The sequence below is a fragment of the Penaeus japonicus genome, unplaced genomic scaffold (genome assembly GCF_977035675.1).
Source record: "Penaeus japonicus unplaced genomic scaffold, GWHDUDI00000001_assembly GWHDUDI00000002, whole genome shotgun sequence".
In the NCBI taxonomy this organism is placed as follows: domain Eukaryota; kingdom Metazoa; phylum Arthropoda; class Malacostraca; order Decapoda; family Penaeidae; genus Penaeus; species Penaeus japonicus.
The window spans coordinates 16,694,864-16,701,571 of record NW_028234404.1 but is presented as its reverse complement, the minus strand read 5'-3'; positions in this window follow the sequence as shown (position 1 = coordinate 16,701,571).

The window sequence follows — 6,708 nt, the reverse complement described above, 5'->3', positions numbered from 1 at the left end:
ATATGATATAATAATAATTTGATAGCTTATTATTTCTCATACAAAAAGGTTATTTGCTTCCAGTTGCAAAGATTCAGTTGCTATACATCTGCAGTAGTTCTTACCGTTTTACCACCACACCCCCTGTGTAATCAGACCAAGCCCCCCTTTCAAATCTTCAACCAGTCGAAATGTTATCATGATGCAAACACATACAAACACGCTTCCATTATGTAATACAGTATTAACTACCGTTCTATGATTATATTTCCCTTATAAAGTTTATCTTTAACATCATAGATATGACAAATGTTATGTATCTGAGAACATTTAAGCTTTTAAGGACGCTTAGGTTTCTAGACTTGGGTGTTCAAAACTAATAATAATGAGAAAACTTCCCTAATTCTCCTCCTGTGCTTGCCCCTCCTTAAGAATTACTCTTGGCTTCCAGGTTGGAGCCAATGTTCACAATTGTTCACATTTGGTGCGCTCTCCTATCATGCATGTTACCATATCAATTAGAAATAAACGTTTTTTTCTCCCTCTCTCCAATTTTGATTATATACTACGTGTCTAAAACACTAGAAACTGTTCAATAAACGTTAAACGAGAGTCCCCCTCGCCTCAAGGATTATAAGTCATTTTTTTCTGAACTGTCATATTGTGGTCGGCGGTTCTTATACGTAACTGTGTCTTTAGAGCTTGACTGGCATGCTTGAACATACAAGCAATCAAGCAGATTCCACTGTCTCCTCGTTTGACGAAGCATGTCTCATGAACATAGTTTCTTTCTGCAGACTTTTTTTCCTTGTGAACAGTAATGAATGAAGGAAAATGGTTACACATGTTTTGTTGTTGTTTTTAGAAAATATTGTACAACAAAATATTTTACATGGATGAAGAATATTATGTGCTACTACATGTCTAAAATTAGCAATAAATTAATGAAAGACTGCACTTTCTCCCCCCTGAAATAGCGGCATGGTGTGAAAAAAGGTTTAAATCGATTACCAATCTTTATTAAACAAACAGCTACACAATGAAACAAAAACGGAATAAAGATAATCATCACTCGTTGATGAGTGGCTCTTAAGATATTTACTTTTTCAGCATTCTGTTCTAAGAATTCATCTTGAAAATACAACAATCCCCAGACTATAAAAAAAAAACATTCGCCAACCTTAAACATCCCCATTATTTTTTTCTATCAGTGGTAGCAATAGTATCCTTAGTAGGAACTGGAGGAGTCGTAGTTCAGACTTTGTATAAGTATAATGCTTCTAGCACACTAACTGGCGCATCACTCACGCTCCCTTCATACACAAGTTTATAATCATTGCTGTCTTTTTTAATGTTTATATTTGTTACTATACTGCATATATGCAATAAATGATTAGACGCTTTCCTTCAAAGTTATCATCATTCATTTACTAATTCAACCGCTCTTAGCCATTCCCAAATCAATACAGAATCATTTATATCCCCGAGTCTATTATCCATAAAGATTCTTCCTCTGATAAGAACATTTATTGTATCTTTATATAGTTTCACTGACGACCATTAGATGTCGAACTAATCAACATAAAGCTTTAATGACCGTTCGAACTATCTCTTTCACTGGTAAGTACATCCATTAAATTCTAAAGCGAGGTTAATCAATAAACCTTCATCTCTTCTAAAAGGCGTTTTGATGTCATTAGGCTGTATTTTGATTATTGGTCTTTCGTTTCATTAACATTGTGAAAAAGGTGTAGGTTCTTGGACACGGCTGCCAGTGTAAATGTCAGTGCTTGTGCCATATTTGCAAAAGATCCATGTGTTTTATAGGTTTAGGCGACACACACACACACACACACACATACACACACACACACACATACACACAAACACACACACACACACACACACGCAAACATATTTTGTATTCATACTTGTTATCTGAAAGTAATTTTTTAACGAGTTCACAAGCTTTGCTCACAGTACGTATGTATGCTTATGACTCATGTCACACTTTTACAAAGTTTATAATGTCATTCAGAAGTTTTGCAAAGAAAAGAGAATCACCCGAGACAAAAAAAAAAAAAAAAAAAAAAAAAAAAAAAAAAAAAAAAAAAAAAAAAAAACATCTACAGCCTACCATTCTGATTTCTTATCATCTCTCGGAATAATAAACCGCAGATCCAAAGCAGCCTTGAGATTAAATCTGAGCGTCTAAATACCATTATGCTATCGGTATCATTTCCTTGGAGTTCTGTGTAAACACTCTGGCCTCCTTTAACATTAATGGCTTGGCAAACGCCCCACTTGGAACTTGGAACCGCCTTGTCAAACACCACTATTGTTCATTACGGAAAGAATAGGAAGGAGGAGGAGGAGGAGAACAAGGAGGAGGAGGAGGAAGAGAAAAGCAGATGAGGAGAAGGAGGAAGAGGAGGAGGAGGAGGAAGATGTGGTGGTGGAGGAGTAGGAGTAGGAGGAGGAGGAGGAGAATGAAAAAGAGAAGGAGGAAGTGGAGGTGGAGATGGCGGTGGAGGAGAAGGAAGAAGAAGAAGAAAGAGCAGAGGAGGAGGACGAAGAAGTGGTGGAGGAGAAGGAGGAGGAGGAAGAGGAGAATGAGGAAGAGGTGGAGGAGGAGGTGGCGGTGGAGGAGGAGGAAGAATAAGAAGAAAGAGCAGAGGAGGAGGAAGAGGAAGAGGAGGTGGAGGAGGAGGAGGAGGAGGAGGAGGAAGAAGAAGAGCAGATGAGGAGGAGGAGGAGGAAGACGTGGAGCAGGAGGATTAGGAGATGGAGGAGAAGAAGAGGAAGAATAAGAAAAAGCAGAAGGAGAAGGAGAAGATGAGAAGGTGTAGAAGAAAAAGAAAAAGAGGAGAAGAATGGAGGAGGAAAAGAAGATGAGGAAGAAGAGGAGGAGGAGAAGAAGAAGAAAAAAAAGAAGAAGAAGAAAAAAACAAAAACAAAGAAGAATTGAAGGTGGAGGAGAAAAAGAAGAGGAAGAGATTATATAGAGGTGGTGGTGGTGATGAACGATTGGAAAAAAAGAGAAGATGGAGGAGAAAAATGGAGGAAGTGGGGGAGGTGAAGATGATGAAAAGGAATAGGGAGAAAAGGAAAATGAAGGAAGAAGCTAAGAAAGAAAACTAAAAAACACACAGACAGAAATAATGATAATAAAAAAGAGCCAATGAAACAGAAAGAAGAAAAAAAAAGAAAAAAAAAAAGAAAAAAGAAAAAAAGAAACCATACATCTCGCAAAACATATTTACCTTCCGTGTCTTAGAGAAAATCTGTACCAAACTACTCACCGCAGATATTGACATCAAGCCTTACGTGATGATAGTGTATATGTGTATTTAGTAAACAGTGAAGAGCTGGCGTGCAATTAGTCCATTATACATTAACTTGTCATACACACGCATAGACTCACAGTCCGTCTACTTTTACATCTGCTCTGAGCTCTGTCCATTAGTGTTACTATTAATGTAACGATAATAAGAGGGGGGGAGGGGAGGAAATTGGACAAATGATAAAAATAGAAAAGAAAATTAGATATATATGTTGTGTTAGCATTGATGTTAATGGTCTATAGGATGAATTACTTGAATGCATCATGTTAATTTTTTATTTATCTATTTCTGTTTAAGGTTTACAGGTTTGATTTTATATGTATATATATATATATATATAATATATATATATATATATATATATATATATATATATATATATATATATATATATATATATATATATATATATATATATATATATATATATATAATATATGTATATATTTCATATAAATATATATATTATATATATATATATATATATATATATATATATATATATATATATATATATATAAATATATATATATATATATATATATGTATATACTGTATATATACATATATATATTATATACATATATATATTCTTTTAGGTAGCCGGATTCAATGACGTTAAAAGATACGTTTATACCTACGGAAAGACTGAATGCGCGTTTTTTTTTTTTTTTATCATCATCTTAGAATATGAAACATTCTTACCGTGTCTCCAGGTTTATATTTTCAAACATCGCTTTAACTATCATGGTTAAATGGATCGTCGTGTATAAATAACAATGATCATTCAAATTAAATTGAATTAGTACCCTTTGCCTCGTACACAGACACGAGACACACACAACATAATCATTATTGTCATTTTTAATGATCATCTAATGATTTTCATCACTATCAGTATTCTGATAATTTTCGTTATTATCATTATCATTCTTATTCATTATGATTATCATCATTATCGTAATTATTATCATCCTTATTTTTGACATTATCATTATCATCATTATTTTTGTTTTATTATTAGCATCGTTATTATTACCATCATTATCATCATTACTATTAATATCATCATCATCATTATAATAATTTTGATCATTATTATCATTATCAATAATGATAATTAGTAATTATCTAACTAATTATCCTCATAATTATTACTGTTATTCCTGCCATCATCAATATCATCATCACCATTATCATCAGCAATAAAGTCATCATTATCAACAGTCCAACTCCTAATAAACAATCGGAAATTAGATTGTCGTGGTTGCTAAATAAATCTACGGTAAGATTTGCCAGATTTCATAACACAAAGAATGAAAAGCCTCTTTATGCTACCCTCAAGTAGTGCGCCCTTGTAATGGTCATGTGATCTCGAAAACTCTGGGTTTTGTATATGATTGCTACATTAATGGCAATTTGACACTAACCGTAGCAATTATGCTGCATACAGTATAAAAAAGAAATACTGCCTATACCAAAGACCACATGAACTGAGCAGACAAGACTACGTCCAGCTACAGTATTCTTTTCGAATAAAGTAAATTCCTAGGATTCACAGGTCCTAAACAAATCTGATATCCGATTAAAGGCAGAGCAGGCAGAAGAACAGCGCCGTCACATGTCAGAATCCCTAAGCATCATCACGGCGATTGATTTGCAAGGTCTGCATGTGACAAGCAGTGTGTGGATATAGACTCTGGGATAGCCTATGTCTTGTTAGAATCATTTTGCATTATTTAAACCTTTTGCTAAGAGAACTTGGGGGATCAGAAAAAATCTTAAAGTCCTGAATACTGAAACCTTATCAACAGTTTACAAAAAAAAAAAAAAAAAAAAAAAAAAAGATCAAAACAAGACAAAGGTTATCTAAAGTCTTTGATACATGTACTAATAGGTCAGTGAAATAAGCAATATGGAAAAAAAGTTAAATCTAAGCTGAGCAATGTAGATTATAAATGAACACTTGCACACTATACCTAAGACAGAGAAATAGAGAGAGATATTTAGAGAGAGGTAAATAAAACAGATAAATAGAGGGAGAAAAAAAAATGAAGTTAGATTGAGAAACACATAAAGAAAGAAAGAAAGAAAGAAAGAAAGACTAATTTTTGCACCGGTGACATTATAATCGCCAGAAAAAGGCGCGTCACGAAAGCAGGTCAAGGTACAGGAAGAAAAAGGAATAAAAAGCTCCTCTGATGTATGTTTGCTGATTTTTTTTTTCAAACTAAAACCTTGCCTGATTCCTATTCATGCAAACACCTGCGAGCAGAGACGAAAATCACAGCAAAAGCATGCAAACTCGCCTGCTTACATACATGCAAACATGCACACTTCCTGAAACAAGAATTATAAACTTTTTTCTCATCAGAAAAATGGTCAGCTTGAATATGCTTTGTCTCGAAGGTTATATTATGTTGTGTTCTCAGAGTTCAAAGACGTGCTCACACACATGCACACGTACACACACAACATACACACACACACACACACACACACACACACACACACACACACACACTCACTCACGCACACACAAAAACACACACACACACAAAAACACACACACACACACAGAACAAACTCATACACTAACACACACACACATTAACCCGAGACTAACATAGTCCTCCTGTTTTTATCTGACAGACTGGATCCATTACATGTAGTTCTTTTGACGCAGGCTTGACGCCGAAGAATTCCGCTTTTTTTAATTAATGGAACTTGCAGTGAAGTTATAATATTCAAATGAGCGCAGGCAGCCATTCCCCCGCACGCCAGAATCGGAAGCGAATGTACAGGAGACTCACTCAAATTATGTGATTATCCCACGAGCTAAAGCTTACTTCATCCGCTCATAAGGGGCAACTCCACATCGCTTTTGAACCTTGTCTTCGACCATGTGTCGCGCGTGGGATCCCACTGTCTTCCCCCCGACGGCTGATATTATGCTGGTCACATTCAGTGGTCTGTTAGGCGTTGAGATACGCTAACATCCGGTATTCATTATGTAAGGCTGGCCGGGGGACATTCTCACACGCTTGCATTATGCCATACGCACCTTTCTCTTTCGCTCACTGCATCAACACTTTTTTATTATCTCTTTTTCTTGTATGATCTTGGTTATTATTGTATTTTTCTTTTCTTTTTTTTTCCTTTTCCAAATCTGTTTTTCACCTCTTTCTTTCTTTCTTTCTCTCTCTCTCTCTCTCTCTCTCTCTCTCTCTCTCTCTCTAATTCCTCCATTCTTTCAGCCTCTCCTTACCTTTTCCTCTTCCGCAAGCATTTCCCCTTCATTCAGTAGACAATGCTTGCGTTCTCTTTCCAATTAAAGAGAGAGGTGTCTATCCACACCGTCCCATTGCCTGCTTGTGCTGCTTCG